The sequence below is a fragment of the Haemaphysalis longicornis genome, unplaced genomic scaffold (assembly GCF_048455015.1).
Source record: "Haemaphysalis longicornis isolate Haplotype H1 unplaced genomic scaffold, Haemaphysalis longicornis Haplotype H1 scaffold_1, whole genome shotgun sequence".
NCBI classification, from domain to species: domain Eukaryota; kingdom Metazoa; phylum Arthropoda; class Arachnida; order Ixodida; family Ixodidae; genus Haemaphysalis; species Haemaphysalis longicornis.
The window spans coordinates 175,014,035-175,034,718 of NW_027526203.1; positions in this window are offsets into that span (position 1 = coordinate 175,014,035).

The following is a 20,684-nucleotide window of genomic DNA, read 5'->3' on the forward strand; positions in this document are numbered from 1 at the left end:
ACAAAAGGCGAAAGGAGAAGCTGGTTCTGATAAATAGCGAATATAAGAATTCCCTAAGCTTTCTCGCTATTCTCAAACTTATTAAACTAACTAGTTTAAATCGGTGTAAATGGGAACCACTAAACTCACATGACGAATTGTTTCGGTGTCCGTGCTTGTGTCGCGCGGTGATGTAGCCCCGAGCTAGCACATCAGGATGGCTAGGTTCCGCTCTCACCCTTCCAATTGCGCTCCTCACCGTTTTCCTTCTTCCGACGCACGTCCGGGCTACAGCGGCGGCGTCCGCCGCTTTAGCCCGGCAGTGGCCGTCGCTTCTGCGTTCGGGACGCCGCCCCTGCGAATTCTAGGTAACGGCAGGCAGAATATCTGGTTTCACTCTTTGTAGAGCCGAGTTTGTGAATTCCAGTGACGTCACATCGGCAATTATTGTGGGTGTCGTTTACAGCTTTGCTTTACCAACCACCTTCACAGCGTTGATTGGAGCCGATTTCCTTTATTCCGTTAGCAATAGACATGGCACATCACATCGGCAAAACTGCTCACCGTTGGTCCGCGGACACAGCACATCAGGACGTAGAACAAAAGAACTAGTGTTGACAGGGGAGACGTCGCTGAATTTGGCTGCGGTGTCGCTGCGTACGCGCCTCTGGTGACTCGGCCGCTGTGGCGAGGTCGATGTGGAGAGGTCGATGTGGCGGCGCCTTGTACATGGTTTGCGTTTCCCGAAATGTTTCGGCACGGCTCGCGGGTATTTCTCGCAAACCGGGCTTCTGAAGCGAGAACAGTACTTGCTGAAGGGCAAAAATAACAGAAAACGGGCATTTTTAGGCGCTAATGAGCCCATATAGTCAGAATAGGCACTTAGGCACAACAAACTATTGCTTAAAATGCTCCTGTTCCCTTAGTTGGTGCTTACATGTTAAATAGGCTTGATACAGACTCAAGGGTAAAATAGCCATATCGCCCCTAAAGTTCCGGCCTCTATTAATTGGCGTCGACTTCTATGCTTAGTTATGTCGGGTCAGCAACCAGATCACCACAGTATATACTTACCTTACTAATACGTGTGAACTTCTTGCTTTTATAGCCAGCGGAGGAAAGTCATTTGCGAGAGTCGGTGGGCCTGTCGCAAAAATCAAATATTTTAGATCTAATTTTGGAATTTTGCATTCCAATGTCAGCGTATGCAAGTGAGCATGCGCATTTGCAAAAACTTTTTCATCGTGAGGCGGAGTAGGAAAAGTGCTTTAGTTATGTTCAATAAGTGACTGAATTTACTTAGGTACCATGCACCTATTGCACCCCCTTCCAAAACTCTATAAAAAGGGTGTTCATTATTTAATCCCCTGTTTCTTTGTGTGAAACCGTGGCGGCACAACAAAAAACATGTGCGACTACCTTGCAACAGTTATCAGAGCTTTTGGAGATGACTACAATGCGAGAAGTTTAGTGTGTGTATTCAAGGTACTCGTTTTTAAATGCGTTTCAAAAACTCCTCTTTTATCGATACGAGCAAACCATAATAGAGTGCAATAATCGTGTTATTCAACTTTACTTGAATGTTCAGTCGACTAACACTGATTAGTGTGTGTTGTATAATTACCGCGTAGCAACTGTCAATGCCATAGCAACACCTTTATTCAGAGATGAATTTTGAATTTTATTGGCGCAGCAGCCAAATTTGGCTATAATGCGCCAGACACAAGGTAATATATTAAATTTGTCGAGGGCCGTACTGCTTGGAAATACGGGGCTACAGGGAACATTTCCTACGAGCGGGGGATGTTTTGTTTTTCATGTTGCTTTAAAGAATGTGAATGGGCATAATTTATTTACAACTGAACACCCATCTCACATCGTTTCAACACCCAACAAAAATTGATGGTGTTCAGTATAATTGCTGTAATAGCTGCAATCACACCCATACCTAAAAAAGGCTGTTGGAACACAAAAAAATTACACCATCTTCCCGTGGGGAACCCTGTTGAGGATGCGAAGCATCGTGGCGGTTCCGTGTGGTTCCACTGTGCTGCCGTTATGTTGAGTGATCTGGTTTTTACTAGCGCCAGAGGGAATTCCGCGTCCGGGTCCACACGCAAGTGCCGTTGTGTTACGGTGAGTAGGCGGTGGTTCTCGAGGCGCCGAAACTCGTCTATCATGTTCTTGTCAATGTTGTCTCTGTGGTCGAATCGGTAGTCTCCGTCAGCTTTGGTGAGGTAAAGGTTGTTGACATTGGTCCACCGGCTGAGAGCAATGTACACGCCCTCCTCTTCGCAGCTTTGTTGTTGTTGTTGTTGTTGTTGTTGTTGTTGTTGTTCCTTTGTATAATAGCGCATACCCAATCAGGGGATCGGCCAAACATCAGTCGTTAATTCGAATGAGATTCAAAGAAAATTAGAAAATTAGAATGATTCAAAGAAAATTATAAAAATTTGGAAGCTTTTCTTTTTCTTGTGTTGGAGGAATTGTGTTTGGAATTGGGTTAATATTGAAACAAAAAAAGGAAATAAGTAAATAAATAATTAAATAAAGAAAAATAAGAAGAGGAAGAAGAAGAAGAAGGGAGAGGAGGAGAATTAAAAAAAATCAGGAACAAGATACGAATTAGGTTGTAAATCTTTTGGAATTTTCTATGAAGCACAGAAGAGCAGAACAAACATCCCGGCGGCAATATCCCGTTTCTGAAGCCCCAAATGATAAAAGAGCCGGCACTGATAATACCAACCCCAGGCGATGAAGCGGCACTTCAAGGAGCTGACGTCTGAGGCTTGAAAATCGCCGACATGACAAAAGGAAATGGTCGACAGACTCTTCTTCATTACAGTAACTGCACATGGCAGTCTGCGCCAGACGAGACCTGTGGAGGTATCTGTTCAACTGGGGCACACGACATCGAAGGCTCGTTACAATCGCCTCCAGGTCGCGTGAGGGGCACCAATTCGGATTCCAGGAGAATTTTAGATGAGAAAAATCTCGCATTGACAATAAGACTGATTCGTGCTGCCCTTGCAGCTTCAACAATCTACGGAATCTTACAGCGGCTAATAAAGGCGTTGTCTCAATGACATCGACAACAGGCCCGGAGAGTGCTACCCTTGCCAGTGAGTCTGCGGTTTCATTAAAGGTGATTCCCGCATGCCCAGGGACCCAAAGAAGGTGAATTTCAGTAATATGAGGTGGTAGAAGGGATCGAAACGTCCGTAGAAGAGGTGAGTCTTTCGGAGAAGAAAGGGCTTAGCCTACGGATAGGGAATCTGTAATTATAAGTGGAGACGACACCGATATGTCAAGCTTTCGTATTGCCAAGACAATTGCCAAGAATTCCGCATAGAATATAGGGATAAAATCCACCAGACGAACCGAAAAGTACCAATTTAAGGAAGGAGAAACTATACCTATTCCGGATTTTTCATCTCGTTGAGAAGCATCTTTGTCTTCTCGTTCTTCTTCTTCTTCGGCGGTTCCTCTACGGGAAGATGACGGTGGTTGAACGCGAACCTATCTCGTGATGGATTCTTTGGTTGGCCAATCCCTAGGGGCATCCTGCCACAATCAGCATCAGAGGCGCTGCGGACGGGGCTGGTTGAGCTGCAAGGCACGTGGCGCGTCCCGCCACAGCTTTCCCACGGGAAATTCAGCACCCCCCTCTAAAATTTTCAGTTCGTCGTTTCCGTTGACGTTCAGCTTCGCGTGCCTTCGTTGTATCAGTAGCTTCTTGACGTAGTTTGAATGAGTCAAGGACATAAGGCGCGTTCGTAGCACTTGCTCCTGTCCCAGATTTGTAGCGTAGTGGGAAGAGCGCCGCGTACCTCCCGTTGCGGCCAGAGGGTCGTGGGATCGAAAGCGGGCGCCGCTAACTATTTTTTTTTATAGTGTAGTATCGCGGAGCTGTGGGTGTAAGGAGGAGAGTTGCACATGCGCAGTGAGCGTGTGGACGGCGCCGCCATCAACGACGCAGGACCAGGCGAGCCTAAGAAATGCTCCGCATTTAAAAAAATGTGTCACCACCTCCCACAAACCTAATCCCACCTATACAATGCCTTTTTAGAGCGTTAGGGAGTACCTAGAGAATGTACAAAAGGGTGTTGAGAAAACAACAAAAAAGTGTGTAACCTCCTTGCAACAATTTTCTCGGCTTTTCGAGATGACTAGAGGATGTAAAGAGTTCAGCGTGGGCATTCAGAGCATTATTTTTCTATACCATTCAAACGAAACTCATTCGCATTGGTAGGAGCAAATCATATGAGGAGCTTTTTTTTTAAAAGTGTGAAATCCACTTGAACAGAATTTCAGAAACAAGAGAAAATTTGTGACCTGACCAAAATGCATTGCTTTCAAAGCTATCATATGATATGTTTTACATGTCAGCTAGGCCAAGTTAGCTTTGTCAGAGTTGGACTTCGGTCCCTTAACCAATTTTTGACTTGTTTCTAAAATTCTCTTCAGGTCGATTAGGCTCATTTCGAAAAGAAGCTTCTCATATATACAATATTGTCACGACAACTATTAATTAAGACATCCCTTAACGAGGACACAGAACTAGTTTAATCACCCGTCCGAACCAGTCCTTATGGCCACCTCCTCCTTCCTCTTCGTCTTCTTCGTCCTCTTCCCTAGCCCATATCTCTGTCTAACTGGCTCACAGCCCTACCAGGATTGTCCTTCTCCCCAAGTTTATTCCAACTGTCTTTTTGGTCCACAACAATACGTAAAAATCCTTCTATTCTGCTCGGCTCACGGCAGAATTTTTAAGTTATATCTGTACTAACAAGAATATAATTTAGGGAATACAACTGATTGGTGTGCTGTATAATTATTTCGTAACTTTTAATACCATAACGATTTTATCCAATAATGAAGGGGGCCGTAGTACTTCGAACGGGGAAGCTACGGCGGCTGACTTGAACATATTCCACATTAGGTGAGGTGGGAGTGTTCAAAACTAGATATATGGCTTAGTAATCATCGCTATAATCAAATAACAAACACTCATTTCACGTCCTTTCAACACCCTACAGAAAACCGACGATGTGAAGTCAGTCAACACCCTTTTTGCCTCGCAAAAAAGGGTGTAAAGCTTCAAATTAGGGTGTTGGACCCTAATAAAAAGCGTGTAATGACCTGCCAACCCCTTAGTACACCTATGCTACACCTTAGGCGATCACGGTGCAAAAAAGTTCAGTGTGTCAGAGCTTGGCTGGCTGTAGAGCTTGGGTACAAAGAAGCAAGCAACACTGCCCACAAAAGTCAGAGCTCCTGCTCTACCAACCGGCCCTGAGGGGACGCAAATCGGCAACCACAACGTCGCCAATCCAACTCTATGCCAACGGGGGGCAGCTCGTCCCAACGGTAGACAGCATCAGGGTGCTTGGCCTCCGAATTCAGCCTAACGGACATAATATCGAAACCATAAGGGCACTCGAATTTAGCCTCTCTCAAACAAGCCGACTCGTCTCGCGAATTGCCAGCCAGCACCACGGGATAAAGGAAAGTAACCTCATTCGATTAGTTCAGGCATTCGTCGTAAGCCGCGTGGTCTACGTCGCCCCGTACCCGAAGCTCAGGATGGACGAAAAGAACAAAATAGATGCCATGATCAGGATGGCCTTCAAACACTACGTCGCTACCTCGAATGAACGGTTCGAGGCACTGGGCCTGCACAATACTCTAGACGAGCTGATCGAAGCTCAGAGGATAGCACAACTGGAAAGGCTCTCGAAGAGCCCGACTGGGCGACACATTTTAAGCTCCCTTCGCATCAACTATGAATCTCGAGCTGGAGCTAAATTGGACATCCCAACTGAGATCAGGGCGAGCATATACGTCCCGCCACTGCCCAAGAACATGCACCCCGTACACAACGCAGAACGCAGACGCGCAAGAGCACAGGCACTGCAGAAAAGATTTGAGAGGTCTGAGGACGTGGTTTACGTGGACGCCGCGGACTATGACGATCGGGACGCCATGGCCGTAGCCATGGTAAATCGACAGGGCGATTCAGTCGCTTCCAGCACGATCGTCACGACGTCGCCTGAAGTCGGGGAGAAGGCGGCCATTGCCCTGGAAATGACGGCATCCAGCAAATACAAATTTATAGTGAGCGACTCCAAGTCGGCCATCCTTAATTTCTCGAGAGGGCGCGTGTCGTCGGAAACGCTTAAAATCCTTCTGGTCGGTTTCTGCGGCAATCAGGTCAGAGGGGTCCAAATAGTCTGGGCGCCGGCCCACTGCGGTCTCCCGGGGAACGAGAACGCGCACGCCGCGGCTCGAGGTCTAACCAGCCGAGCCGACGCCGACGATTCCACCGTCGACGCGCACTCGTTTCGCCGGTCGGGGCGGGACAGGCTGGTATCTTATCGGGACATACTAGATCATTATAGCCTTGAAAGAGCGAGATACCCTGCACCACACAGAACTTTAAGTGGCAATCGGTGGCTTGGCGTTTGCTCCAGACCAACACGTTCCCTAACCCTGTAGCCTACAGCCGCTGTTACCCGGGGCTGTACACAGCTCAATGCAAAATTTGTAAAGGCAGAGCGGACCTCCAGCACATGGTGTGGCCGTGTCCCATCAAGAGTAAACAGGTACAGCAGAAAGGACGCCCTTTCTTAGACATTAGAACCGTGGAGCAGTGGGAGACCGCGCTGCTCAGCTCCGATCCCGAAGTGCAAGTCGAACTCGTCCGGCCGGCTGAAGACGCCGCCGGGGTCCAAGGACTCCTGGCTGCCGCCTAAAAGGGGGAAGAGGACCGAGGAGGATCTCCAACCTCTTCCTTTTCCCACCAGGCACAAAATAAAGTTGTTCTCTCTCTCTCTGTCCAGGACCGAGGAGGATCTCCAACCTCTTCCTTTTCCCACCAGGCACAAAATAAAGTTGTTCTCTCTCTCTCTGTCCAGGACCGAGGAGGATCTCCAACCTCTTCCTTTTCCCACCAGGCACAAAATAAAGTTGTTCTCTCTCTCTCTGTCCAGGAACCTCTTTACACTGACGCAAAGCTGTCCGGGGTGTTAAACTTCATGGTGAGGTGTGAATATTACATCGGTGCGGGCCCTTTGTGGGGCTTGATCATTTGGAAGAGAGAATTTCGAAAAGACCATGCGACATAGTATAAAGCCGGGAACAGGGGTACTTTCTTCTTTGACGTTACCCTGATGGTGAATAATGTCTTAGAGCTTGACAAGGGCTCTCACGGCCACTGTTCACTGCTTCCAACCCTGTACCTTTCAACTTCTCGCCATGGTAGGTAACAGATACGCGGGGTACGCGGTGTCGCCACTCACCGTCACCAAAATTACTCAAGCTGCCCTGTGCGGGGAGTAGAAAGCGCCCGCAAATGCGGTGGTAACGTTGAAAAAAGCGCAGGCTAGTCGAACACAGCAAGCATGCAGCGGGCTCCGCAGAATGTGCGCCAATTACACGGCTGGCGAGCTGTAGGTTTGCGTGACGAGCACATGGTGATAAAAAAAAGAAATTGAGAGGAAACGGGAACAGCACACTGCACGGGCGGTTTTGCACAGAGTCGTCGTGTACGCCCGATCGGTGAACGCCACTGTGCAACGAAGACGGTTTCGTTATCGGCGCCGAAGGCAGATCGCAGACGACGCGGGAGAATATTTCCTCCCCCATTTCGGTGTTTGGTAGAGGCTGTACAGAGGGATGTATTGCACCAAGATGGCAAGCTGGGCGAGTTGGTATTGGTTCATGGTGATAGAAAACAACAAGCGCTAGAAAGACGAGGACAAGGAATGTAACAGACACAGCGCGGCACTCACAACTGAATTTTTATTGGAAAAGAAAAAAGATATATACACAAAAAACCGCGCATGTCAAAACAGTTCAATTCAAGAATGAATCACTGCGCAAGCCTGCAACTCGTCAAGTCACACGTTCTGCAAGATAACAGATTTCGCTTTTGTGCAAGGTCACAGAAGATTGGCTCACGCAAGTTTCGCAATTTTTCGATATGAAAAAAGCCTCAGACACTTCCCTTGTATGTTGATTAGTGTGTTCGAACAACACGGTTGTGTCAGATAAAACCGGTGTACACTTGTGTACACGTGTACAAGTGCGGAAATGAGAAGCCAAGTTAGAAAGCGAAGAGTCCTGGATGGACAGAAAATGCTCGCGCAGTCGCTTATTGACGCAACGACCGTTTTGACCTATGTAGGAAAAACCACAAGACAACGGGATATGATAACCAGCGCCTACAGCACACGCAACATACTTGTACTTGTGGTTGACATTGCACTTGTTGACAACTGACTTTATATTGCCATCTCTTTTATTGGTAACCAGTGGTCAAATTTTCGATAATTTATTTGCAGCTTTGAACACCACGTTAACACCATAGCGGGAGCCTACGTTTTTAAGCCCGTGGGCATCCGGTGGGTGTAAGGAATTACTGCAAATTTCTTTTTCTTCTGCGAAGGATCACCACTCGAGTCACGTTTAGCACGACCTTTAACAACTTTTAGTAACTTATCGGTGACAGCCACGAGTACACTAGAAGGAAAACCCGCGTCTTGTAGACGGGCTACTTGATTCGCAAAGCTAGCACCTAAAAAATGTTTGCAGGATTTTTCTAGTGCAGGTCTTAAACACGAAAAAGCAATGCCCCTTTTTACTACTTTAGAGTGGGCTGACCTGAAATTAAGGATAGGTTTTGCTGAACGTGGCTCATAACAAAAGCAAACATTACTACTTTTAAAATGCAAACTAAGGTTGAGAAACGGAGGAAATTATGTTTTGGCACCTCAGAGGTGAAAGGCAGACCCATTCCTTCTCTCTTAAACACTCCTAACACCTTATTGACAGCTTCAGGCAGTACAACGCGTTGTTCAACCAGCACCAAATAGTCATCAACGTATCGAAAGATGCGCTTCACGGCTCCATTTAGACATCTTTGCACACAACGATCAATTTTGGCTAAAAATATCTCGCATAAACGGGCGCCACGCACGAGCCGTTAGACACACCTGTTCGTTGAATGAGGGTCTCCCTTGCCAACCTACAAAATTATAACTCAGGTAAAAAGCCACTAACTCCATAAACCCTTCAACAGAGGTGCCACTACGACTCCTAAAAAGCTCGTGTAATACACTCTTGAACGCATTGTAGCAGCCCATTGGTTGGGATATAAAAAAACATGTCCTCGACATCAATGCTGAACCCCTTCCAGAATTAAGCCTCACCTTCTCACAGGAATTGTACTACTGCCCCCGAATTTTCTACTTTGAAAGGACCCTGGATCCTCAGCTGCTTCAGGTGGCTGCACCAAAGACAGACGCTATGTAAATAGGTTTGTAACGTCAGCCTATCAGTATCGTCTGGGATCTCTTTACAAAACACAATAGTCTGCGTATAGCCTTATACTTGAAGTTATGCGCGCACCGATTTCTTTCATACCAATCAAAATAAAAGTGGTCCGAGGACCGACCCTTGGGGTACCCCGGATGACACGGAAACGTTTGTTGATGCAACACCATTAATTAGAACCGTTTGGGACCGGCCGGTTAGGTAATTCTGAAGCCATGCAGCACAAAATATTGCTTGGCAAACCAAGAAAAGATAGCTTGTATAAGAGGAGGTTGTGAGAAACTTTGTGAAAAGCTTTCTGAAAGTCTAGCAGTACACACCCTAATCAAAAGATTGAATAGATTGTGAGATAATTAAATTAGTTGAGTAGCACACGATCGACCGGACCTAAATCCGTGTTGATAATCGACAAAGAAATGGTTTTTCTGGAGATGGTTAACGATGGCTGTGTGTATTATGCGTTCAAACGTTTGCAACAAACAATATAGTTAACGATACAGGTCGATAATTTGGAACCAAATCTCGGCTCCCGGTCTTGTGAATGGGAACGACGTCTCCAATTTCCCAATCCTCCCGTAGTGTGGAACTTAAAACATATGTTTTACAGTAGTGTTAAATATTAGGTATGAGGAAGCGCAAGATTTGAGAACAAGATTTAGAATTCCATCAGGACCTGGTGATGAGTTTGGTTTTATGTTTTGAAGAAGCTTTAGCACTTTGTAACCATCAACGATAAATTCAGGCATAGTCTCAACTATTGCGAACGCGCAAGTCAGAAATTGGCTAGGTTGGGATCTTGAAAAAACAGATTCGAAATACTCATTAAAGTATTTGGCTTTATCAAGAACAAGTAAGCGTATCATCTTTTCGGTTGGACTTCACCGGTTTCCAGAATTCCTTCGGATTATTTTTAATTTTTGAGCCCAACGAAAGAAAGAACGTACTTTTTTCAGATTTAATTTTGAGCTTTATTAAATAGCCTAGTTCCTCAAGGCTAGCAAATGAATCCGGTTCTGGGTGGGCTCTATGCTTTCTGAACATTCGTTTACTCTTCGTCACGAGTGTTTTTATTTCCTTTGTGAACTACGGCTTACCTGACCTTTGCTTTCCCGATAGTATCTTAATTGGTATATATAAATCTATAAGGGCGAATATTTTTGCTTGAACATCAACCACAAATAGGTGAGGTCTGGTACAGCGCTGTGAGACTCAAACAAAGGAAAATATTTTCTAACCCTAACACAATTGAATCCTTCTAGACAGTGCGTTTTCTTTAGTCGTCTAAATAGGTGTTTCTACATGTCGGCCCTGGCTTTTCCCGCTGAACATTTATTCAAACACAACTTATTTTACATAAACGATTTTTATTCATTGCAAACATCCTACATAACGTAATATGAACCAATAAAGCCATCCTACCCTCTGTGTAACCCAAAATACACTTGGAAGCGCAATTTTTGCGCGATGATATATACATCGCGAATTAAATCATGGAGAAAGTTATTTACCCCCGCCGGATCCGCAAAAAATTGTTAGTATTGTTTAAACAAGTTTTACAGGAAAGGAAACAAGGCAAATGAGTAATTCAATGATGACGGCGCTTTAAGGTATTTTTAAATTGTTTGTCTGGAATATATACGTAAAATCTATATGCCCAACGTCAATAACGTTTTCGGGCACTTGGCCCAAAAGAAAAAAAAACGGCTACTATTTATGCGTAGAAATGACGCAAATATACTATAACAATATAAAAACACCTTTAATTCTTTGCTTTTGCCTTTTATCAAGGTCGCGACATCGGAACATTTTAGGGACGAAGCACCTTAGGGGCTCGGGCAGTCGGTGTCTCATGTCGTCGCTATCTCATGTCGTCATCACCACATATAGTCATGGCACTGAAACACCGGGACGCTCGTTTTCCAAATAATACGGGCGACATTGCGAATGAAGATCAGAACCATAGAACCACACAGAACGAGATTGGCACAAACCCAATAGATGGTTCGTGACATGGTTCGTGTATCGTGTAGATGGTTCACTGCCCCAAATCCACCAGGATGGCTCGGGGCACGTACTTGCCTCCGGAGGCCTCGTTGTAGCACACAATGATGCGCTCAAGCTGGAGGTTACAGTCGCCGTTGTAGCTTCCAGTGGTGTCAGTGCCGTGCTCACCAGAGATTACCTCCCAAAACTTGGCGCCGATTTGGTTGTCGCACTGGTTGGCTTGGATATGGACAATTTCGCGCATCTTGAAACTGGACGACCGCAGAGCTCACGGAAGACAGGAAACGCTGCGAGGACGAGCCTGCGAGCGCCAAAACAACTGCCATGAACAACGCATCCACGATGACCCACCTAGCGAGCACTCCTATAGTTCTGCAGCAACCCCGGAAGCCACCATCATTCCACGGGTCACCTACGGAAGATCCTGACTAATGGCTGGAACATCTCCAGAGGGTCCGGACGTTTAACCGATGGCATGACGATAAAACACTGAGGAATCATTTTTTTATCTTGAACATTATGCAAGCATTTGGTTCCAGAACCACGGACGTACGCTGGCGACCTGGGAGTTATTCAAGACAGAGCTTCCAAAAACGTTCACGACCCTGGTACGCAAGGAGCGGGCCGAGCACTTGCTTCAGACCACGCACGCAGCATCCCAATGAAAGTGTGCTCGTGTTCGTTGAGGCGTTGAAGCGACTTTTTCGCCGTGCGCACCCAGACATCAGCGAAGAAAAGAAACTAAGGTTTCTGATTCAAAGGGTTAAGCAGGAGCTGTTCCCATGCCTTGTTCGCAACCCTCCGAAGATGGTGACCGTATTCGCGTCATAGGCGGCCGTGTTGGAGAGGACGCTTGAAATATGAACGAGGCAGTACGACGGCCCAATCAATGCGCTCGTTTCGGAGACGATCGGTGCCGGGGCTATTGGCTCCGACACACAACGCGAGGCCACCCGTGGAGTGGTGAGAAAGGAGCTTCGGAAAATTTTTCCACGACGCCTCTACCTCAAGTCGCTTCCCTGACCGACGTGATCCGAGAAGAAGTTCAACACCCTTTGAGGACTGCTACGCCGGCCGAAGGACCCCGGGAGCCACAGGCTATGACCTACTCCGCAGCTGTTCGTCGACCCCGTCCACCTTTAACTCGTCGTCAAGACGCCCCGCGCTGTACCGCCGTCCACTGTCGCAGGCCCGACCGCCCCCCCCCCCCCCCCCCCGTAGACCAAAACCAGATGTAAGACGAACGTATGGCGAACCCCCGATAATCGTCCGCTATGGTACGACGGCGGAGAGACCGACTACATCTACCGTCGCTGCCCGTACAACAGGCTCGGTTTGCGAGGGTTCTCCTTCGACGCACAACGTCCCCTACACGGCTAGCGCCCTACTGAGATCGAGGAATACCTGTCCAACACCAACCCAGGTCCAGCGCGCTTCAAGCGTTCCCCGTCGCCCTACCCATACCAATCGGCAAGCTGTGGAAGCAACGCCGACTTCACTCGTGGGATGTCCCCTAGCCCACGCAGGGGAAACTAAAAGCAGCAACTTCTGGAGGTGTAGCTGCAGAACGGCTGAAAAACGAAAACCCTCCAACGACGCAACCACTCGCCGATGAATGGAATTCACGACATGCCCTTAGCCCGACAACCCAATCTAGCCTATGGACGTGACTCAGAAACACGACGGCAGCACCACGGGGCGACGCCTACCCGGCATGACCGTTCCTGCCGCTGAGAAGACGACGACAAAGACGACGCACAGTGTTTGACCTTCAACACGCACAAGCCAAGTTATGACGCCCCGACCCACCCGAAATTCGAGGAAGCGGCGGCCGACGTCCAGTTCTCCATCGACGCATTTGATGTAGTCGCCCTCGTATACACGAGAGCCGAACACTCAGTAATGAGCGGATCATTCTCATCTAAGCTGAAGAAAGTTACGACCAGATGAAAGGATCCACACATAAGCACAACATGAGGCCATCTCGTGACGCCAAGTGGTAGGTGCACATCGCGCGTAACCAAAAACGGCACCACGTACCCTGCTGCGTTCGTCATTTTGCCTAACTGCTCCGTCGAAGTAATTCTCGGAATGGACTTTTTGACGGACAACGGCGCAATAATCCTGTATACCAAGTCGGTAACTTTTTCGTCTGATCGCTCCTTGACGCCGGAACCTAAACACCGTGCTGCTGTAAGGATCGCCGATGATTATGTCACCCTGCCACCCCGCGCAAGCTTGATAATCACCGTCTACTGTGAAGATGCCGCTCCCGACGTCGACGGTATTGTAGAGAGTGACTAAAGTTTGCTTCTCGACTGCGGTGTCTCCGTCAAAAGAGGTATTGAGCGCTTTAAGCGATGTCAATCCCACGTTTTCGTCAATAATTTCGCCGAGAAGTACCAGCATTTAAACCTGGGCGCGGCAATTGCGTTTTTAAAAGAAACGCAACAATCAAGTGACTTGATAGCGGTCGCCGACTACGAACGCGCACCCTAAGATGGTTTCAAGCTTCTGGATCCCGCCGTCGTGACCCCGGCGCTACCGCAAGAAAAGCGGAACAAATTACTGGCTTTGCTGCGTCGCTAGAGCGGGTGTTTTTCGTTGAACTCAAAATTACTTCAGACACCTCTGGCGAAGTACCGGAGCACGACCTTCCCGACAGACATCGTACCGCGTGTCTTCAAACGAGCGGGAAGCCATCTGGACACAAGTCTAAGGCATGCTCAGTGACGACATTATACGGCCATCAAAAAGCCCCTGGGCGTCGCCGGTAGTACTCGTGAAGAAAAAAGACGGCACATTAAGGTTTTACGCTGACTACCAGCGACTGAACAAAATAACCAAAAAGGACGTGTACACCTTGTTACGAATCGACGACGCCCTCGACCACCTCTGCCACGCGAAGTACTTCTAATCGTTGGATTTAAAGACAGGCTACTATCAAAGATAAGTGGACGAGAGAGACTGACAGAAGTCTGCATTCATAACCCCGGGCGGTTTATACGAGGTCAAGGTGATGCAGTTTGGGCTGTGCACGGCACAAGCAACGTTTCAAAGAGTCATGTACACTGTGCTAGCTGGCCTGAAGTGGCACACCTGCCTCGTATACCGCGACGACGTTGTGGTATTCGCCCGGACTTTCGACGAACACCTTGCAATGTTGGAGTCTGTACTCGAGGCTATTCGTAAGTTGGGGTTAACATTGAAGCCTGAAAAGTGCCCCTTCGCGACGAGGAACTCAAGTTTTTGGGCCACGTCGTCAACGCCTCGGGAATCCTGCCTGACTCAGCGAAAACTACAGCCATAGCGAACTTTCCAAGACCGAAAGACAAGAAGGCCGTCCGAAGATTTCTGGGTCTGTGCACGTACTACTGACGTTCGTATCGAACTTCACACGCATTTCAGAGCCACTCACGCGCTTGACGAAAGCCAGGACCCCTTTCACCTGGGAAAACGCCCCAGAGGATGCATTCTGCGAGCTGCAACAACGCTTGAAAAACCCGCCCGTGCTCGCTCATTTCGACAAAAGCGCCGAAACGGAAATGCACACGGACGCAATTGATATGGGCTTGGGTTGTCCTCGTCTAAAAGCAAAGCGCTTGCAAGAAGGTAATCGCCTGTGCCAGCCATGGTCTGTCCAAGGAAGAGAAGAACTACTCAGCCTCTGAGAAAGAGTGCCTTGATATTTTATGGGCCATTTCGAAATGTCTATTCAAGGTTCTGACAGGCCAGCAGGCACTGTGTTGACCCCACCTCTGGCGGTCTTGGACGGTGGAGCTCGAGCCTGAAGAATTCGGCGTTACAATAGTCTATAAATCCGGCAGGAAACACTCCGACGCCGACTTCCTGTCTCGCGCCCATCTTCCTGTCATTCCTGTAAACCTTCGTAACAAAATTTTGGAAGCGTGCCAGGGCAACCTGTCTACCGGACATTTTGGCACAGCTCACACTATTGGAAACATCAAGGCGAAGTATTACTGTCCCCACCTCACAACCGATGTGTCCCACAATGTCCGGAGCTGAAGTGCTGCCAGCGACGAAAAACGCCACCTGCGAGACCCACCAGACTTCTGCAGCCTATCGCCGTCCCATCGAGGCCCTTCCAACAGATGAGAATGGACCTTCTGGGCCCGTTCCCTACGTCACGATTCCAGAACAAATGGATTGTCGTAGCGACAGACTACATGACGCGCTACGCAGAGACCACCGCCCTTCCGAGGGGCACTGAACAAGAACTAAGTTCGTGCTGCGACATGGAGCCCCTGAAGTCCTAATCACAGACCGCGGAACGGCTTTCACTGCGAAGCTTATGCAAGGAATCTTACGCTAAAGCAACACGGATCTGCGAGACCGATTACCACCCCCAAACGAACGAACTAACGGAACGTCTGAACGAGACCATAGCGGATATGCTGTCTATGTACGTCGACGTCGAACATAAGACTTGGCATGAAGTCCTCCCGTATGTCATGTTTGCGTACAACACGGTTATCCAGGAAACTGCGCAGATGACACCGTTCGAGCTTGTCTGTGAAAGACGGCCAACTACAATGCTTGTTGCCATGCCCCTAAAAGACGGCGACCTCAACGCCGCTGTCCAACTGTACCTTCAGCTTGCGGAGGAGACGCGCCAGCTCCCTCGACTTCGTGCAGACCCGCCACAGTAGCTCAGTGGCTAACGCGTTGTGCTGATGAGCACGAGGACGTGGGTTCGATTCCCGTCCGCGGCGGCCGCTCTTCTGACGGAGGCAAAAACCAAAAACGCCTGTGTGTACGACATAAACCCTACAATCAATCGACTTCGTACAACGGAGCAGCAGGATGCGGGACGCTGCAACCTCCGACTCCCGAGACGCCGAGTACCACCGAGGGGGTCGGTCTTGTGTGGGTTTGGACTCCCACCCGACGACGCGGACTCGGCGAGAAGCTTTTGCGACGGTATTTCGGACCCTACCGGGTTCTACGGCGTTTTGGCCAACTTAGCAGGGGATCCCCGACGGTGATTCCGGAACATCACGACTACGTACGCACACGGCCCGAAGTTGTCCACGTGGTTCGCCTAAAACCTTACGGCGCAAGATGACCGACTTTTTTCTGTTTGTTCGTACTGTCGTTTTATTTTAGCATCGGGTCGATAGGGGGTAATGGCCCCAACCATGTATGAGGTTTCTTTGTTCATGTTTCGTTTTTACCGCCCAGCCGCGCCGGGCTTTGTCATCTGTCAGCCAAGTGAAGCGCTTGTTCCATTCTTTACTTTTTATGCCGCACGGGTTCTCTCATTTCATATGGAGTGTTTCGCCCTAATGTCACTAGCCTAGAACAATCTTCTTTGATCTACAGTGTTCTCGATGTAATTCGGCTGTTCTAGAAACACTCGCGCCGAAAGATAAATTGATTTTCATTTCAAATTGATAACATTTGATTTTCCGGACACTCGCCTGTGCACGTTACTTTGTTGACTGCTGGTTCGTCACCAGTGCATTTTTCGAGTTGTTAGGGAAGCACAAGTTCGCTCCAATAAACTTGTTTTTCCTTCAATACAACTGCGTTATCTTTCGATTCGCGACAATATGCAGAGAACCACGATCTGCATTGAACCATAGGTACAACAGAAATATGCGACGGGTTCCAAGGTCAAGGAAACTGCATCAACAAGGCACAAACACAAAAAACAAGACAACGTATAATACTCAAAGAAAAGTTTAAAATTCAAGCACATAGTTCTTAAGTACAGTTTTACACTTACAAGACTTTTTCCGAAATGGTGAACATTTAAGAATTCCAGGGATGGTATTGGTATGAAACCACTGAGGGAACTGCTCGCACAATCTCGATGTTCCAGGCTCCAAAGCAGACGCACTAGGCAGCACACTAGTAACAATGAATCCAGCCAGAGAAGGAAAATGTACAGTGCTTTTGACAACCCTCAATCACTGCACCTCCCCCCTCCCCCCTTGATCCAAATGCACTTTGGCTGCTTTGGGCATTTGGGGATTTGTATTATTGACCCTTGCATCTCATCAATTCGATAGCCAGACAGCACGTTACTACAGCATATGCCCACACACCAACCCACCAACATACACGCTCACTCACAACACACACGCACAACATGTACGAAACACACATACAAATACACGCGCGCGCGTGCGCACACACATACATGCACGTATGCACGCAGATTTAATTTTTGTCGCGCTGTTCTAAAGAGAAGTTACCACTTCTTATAACTCTCCCCTGGAAGAGGCCATCAAGACTAAACATGTCTCGTTTATTCAAAGCACCGCATGGATTCATGAACAATGACGCTAGTTTGAGTGCAAACTTGAAACGAATAATTTAGAAAAACAGAAACAAACGAAGAAATGGCCACTAAGGAGCCACTTTCTCCTTGAGTTTCAAGCGCTAACCCCCTTTCAAGCGCTAATAGGACGAAGGACAAGGCATGGATGAGACGAGCGCCAACTTTCAATAAAATGGTTAATTGTTAAGCTATAAACCATTCTGTTCAAAAATGATTTCATCCTTTGAGGTCACATAAAACAATGCCGCTTACGCTAATAAGCCAGTGTCGTGTGAGGCAACCCCAAAGTGCCGGACTGCTGAGCAGCTATAGCAAGCATACTGTGCGCAGTACCAACAGCAGTACGCACGGGTACTTCTATGTTTACTTGCACTTTCGTAACTTTCATAGTTCACCCCACCATTATTACTGCTGTAGACGGAATACACATCACATTTAGGCGAAAAATAGCTCGTTCTGCAAGGGTATAACCCTGCTTGCGTTTGCTTTGGCCGGCCTCAGCCAATCGTATGGCTGTGTATATAACATATGTTTTAGTATGAGAAATGACGTAGCGGGTCGGATGACCATTTCTTTTTTTGTAATTATATGGCCTATTTCAGCGAAGTTTATGTTAAAGGCGGTGTCAGTATGATTCTAACGGGGCAATCTTTCGAATGAACCAAACTTGTGTATTTTCTTCATAGTCCCATTTAATGAGTGTAGGAAGCAGCGGAGCAAACGAATCTTAACTATGCCTTCTTTGTTCACTCGTCACTTCTTTAGTCCCCTCCCACAGTACTAATTGCCTTCCGCCTCGAGTTTTTAAGCCCATTGACGTATTAGTCACCCCGTGGGTACCATAATAAGGATGTTGCGCTAATGAAGAGACTTTGAGGGCCTGGAGGTGGTAGTGTCATTAATGCTGTGTTCTCTCTGTCACTTCCGAAAAACCAAAGCAAAGACTCGCCTCCTCGCGAAGCCGGGTGAAGAGCGGAGCAGCTGGAACGGTCGGCGCTCCAAGAGGCCATGGGAGTCCACGGGCGGCGCAGCTCCACATGGTCTCGCCCCGGACCTTTGGTTCCACCCCCGGCCACGGTTCGGTCCCGCGTGCAATGGTGGGGCCTCCGCGGCACCTGGTGCAAGAAGAAACAGGATTATTCTCAGCGGGACCCACATCACGATTTTAAAACCACGGAGCAGAAACCGCCTTCACTCCAGTCGCCAGCTCTCCGCAGTTCAATGGTTGGGTTGTCCCTGAGAAGGCGACCACGGTGAACCGGCGGGTTGTAAGCGTGGTGCCTCGAACGTTCTGCCCGGCCCATGCGACGTCAATGTTCGAGCTGCCACGTGCCGGTAGCAGCCTCCGAAATGATGATGATGACAACGGAAACGATGACGAGGCTTAGGAATGCGCGATGAGGTTTTTATTTTACGCCGCTATTTCTTGAACCGCTTCTCTTGGAGATAAATTAAACCCATACTCTCCAAGTACAGCACAGTCAAGACTTTAGCCCTCGCCAAATATCCTTTTGGGTAAGTGCCATACAAACTTCACGAACACCATCATTGTCACAATTGTCATCGTCATCATTATCATCATCATCATCATAATCATTTTCCTTCTACCCGGTTCTGGGGACTAGGAAGCATGCGGCGCAAACGACCCTTCAGTGACGCCTGCTTCGTCCTCTCGTCACGACGTAAGTCCCCTCCAACAGTGCTAATGGCCTTTCATTGGGACTGTTTGAGGTGTGTGTGCCCATGAATCAGAAATAACGTTAAACAACTGATGAGAGCTGAAGTCCCAATCGCTGCAAGGTGTCTTCTTGAAACATTATTTGAGGGATTCTATCTCACTGTTCTTCCTGCCATGACGTTATAATTTAAAAATACACTGTCCACCGATTTTAAGCTAAGTAAGCCAAGTGACCAGCAAGAATGTAAGCAAGCAATTAAACAAACACGTGCACTCACAAGTATGAGGCAGTGAGTCAGTGATAGAGTGAGCGAGTGATTGAGTGTATGAAGTCAGTTAGTGAGTGAGTGAGTTGAGGGAGGGGAGTGATAGGGGAGTGAGTGAGCGAGGTAATGGATAGGTGTGTAGGTGAGAGATGAATGTGTGAATGACTAAGTGAGTGATTGAGTGAGTGACTGCGTGAGTGAGTGAGCTGGATTAGTGAGCGAGTGACTGAGTGACGGAGGTGAATTAGTGATCGAGTGAGTGAGGTGAGTGAGTGAGGTGGATTAGTGAGCGAGTGACTGCGTGAGTGAGGTGAATATGTGAGCGAGTGAGTGAGGGAGCGAGTGCGCGAGTGTGTTTGCAAGAGCCCTTTTATAATCGCATTCGGCTGGTACGTAGCCGATTGCCATTACAAGATTCATAACCATGCCGTGGAGTTTGCCACCGATGATATAATATATAGTTCGTACGTATAAAAACGTTTTACGCCATCAACAATTTTTTTCTGGGCGGCATCGACTGGTCGTGCATTTTGACTGGTTCCTTTGCTACACTTTCGTTGTACTAAATAGTTCAGTTATAAGATGTTTTAATGAAATCAGGGTAAATTATAAGCGCGATATTTTCACCGACACGTCACGCCAGAGTTGTTTAACTGTTCTTTTCAACCACACAAAAAAAGCACTTTCGGCTGAGGAACCGCACCGCGCCCATTTTAGCGTTTTCAAACCGAACAGTTACGAAATCGTCCAGTATACTGTTTCGACAACAGTGTCTCAGGTGGATCCGATATCGTTCGGCGAAAATTTTTTAGCAGGTTCGTTCAAGTAGCATGCGAATGCAGCTCTTCAGGGCGATCACTTTCCGTGAGTGTGGCGCAAGAAATTTGATGACGTAAACTGGTCCGGTTCATGTATGCTAACCGCACAGGCAGCTGATGCAGTTCTCGAATTAGAGTGCGGTCGCCCTATTTCTACACATATTTCGAGCCACTCGTTTCTTGTAGAAGCGACGTGGGTAAAAGAAGAAGCGTGCGCGTGATTAGGCTCAATTCCAATACAACCTTTGCGTTCACCTCATCGTGTAGGACGTCGAGGGCAAGGCAGCGGAGTCCCA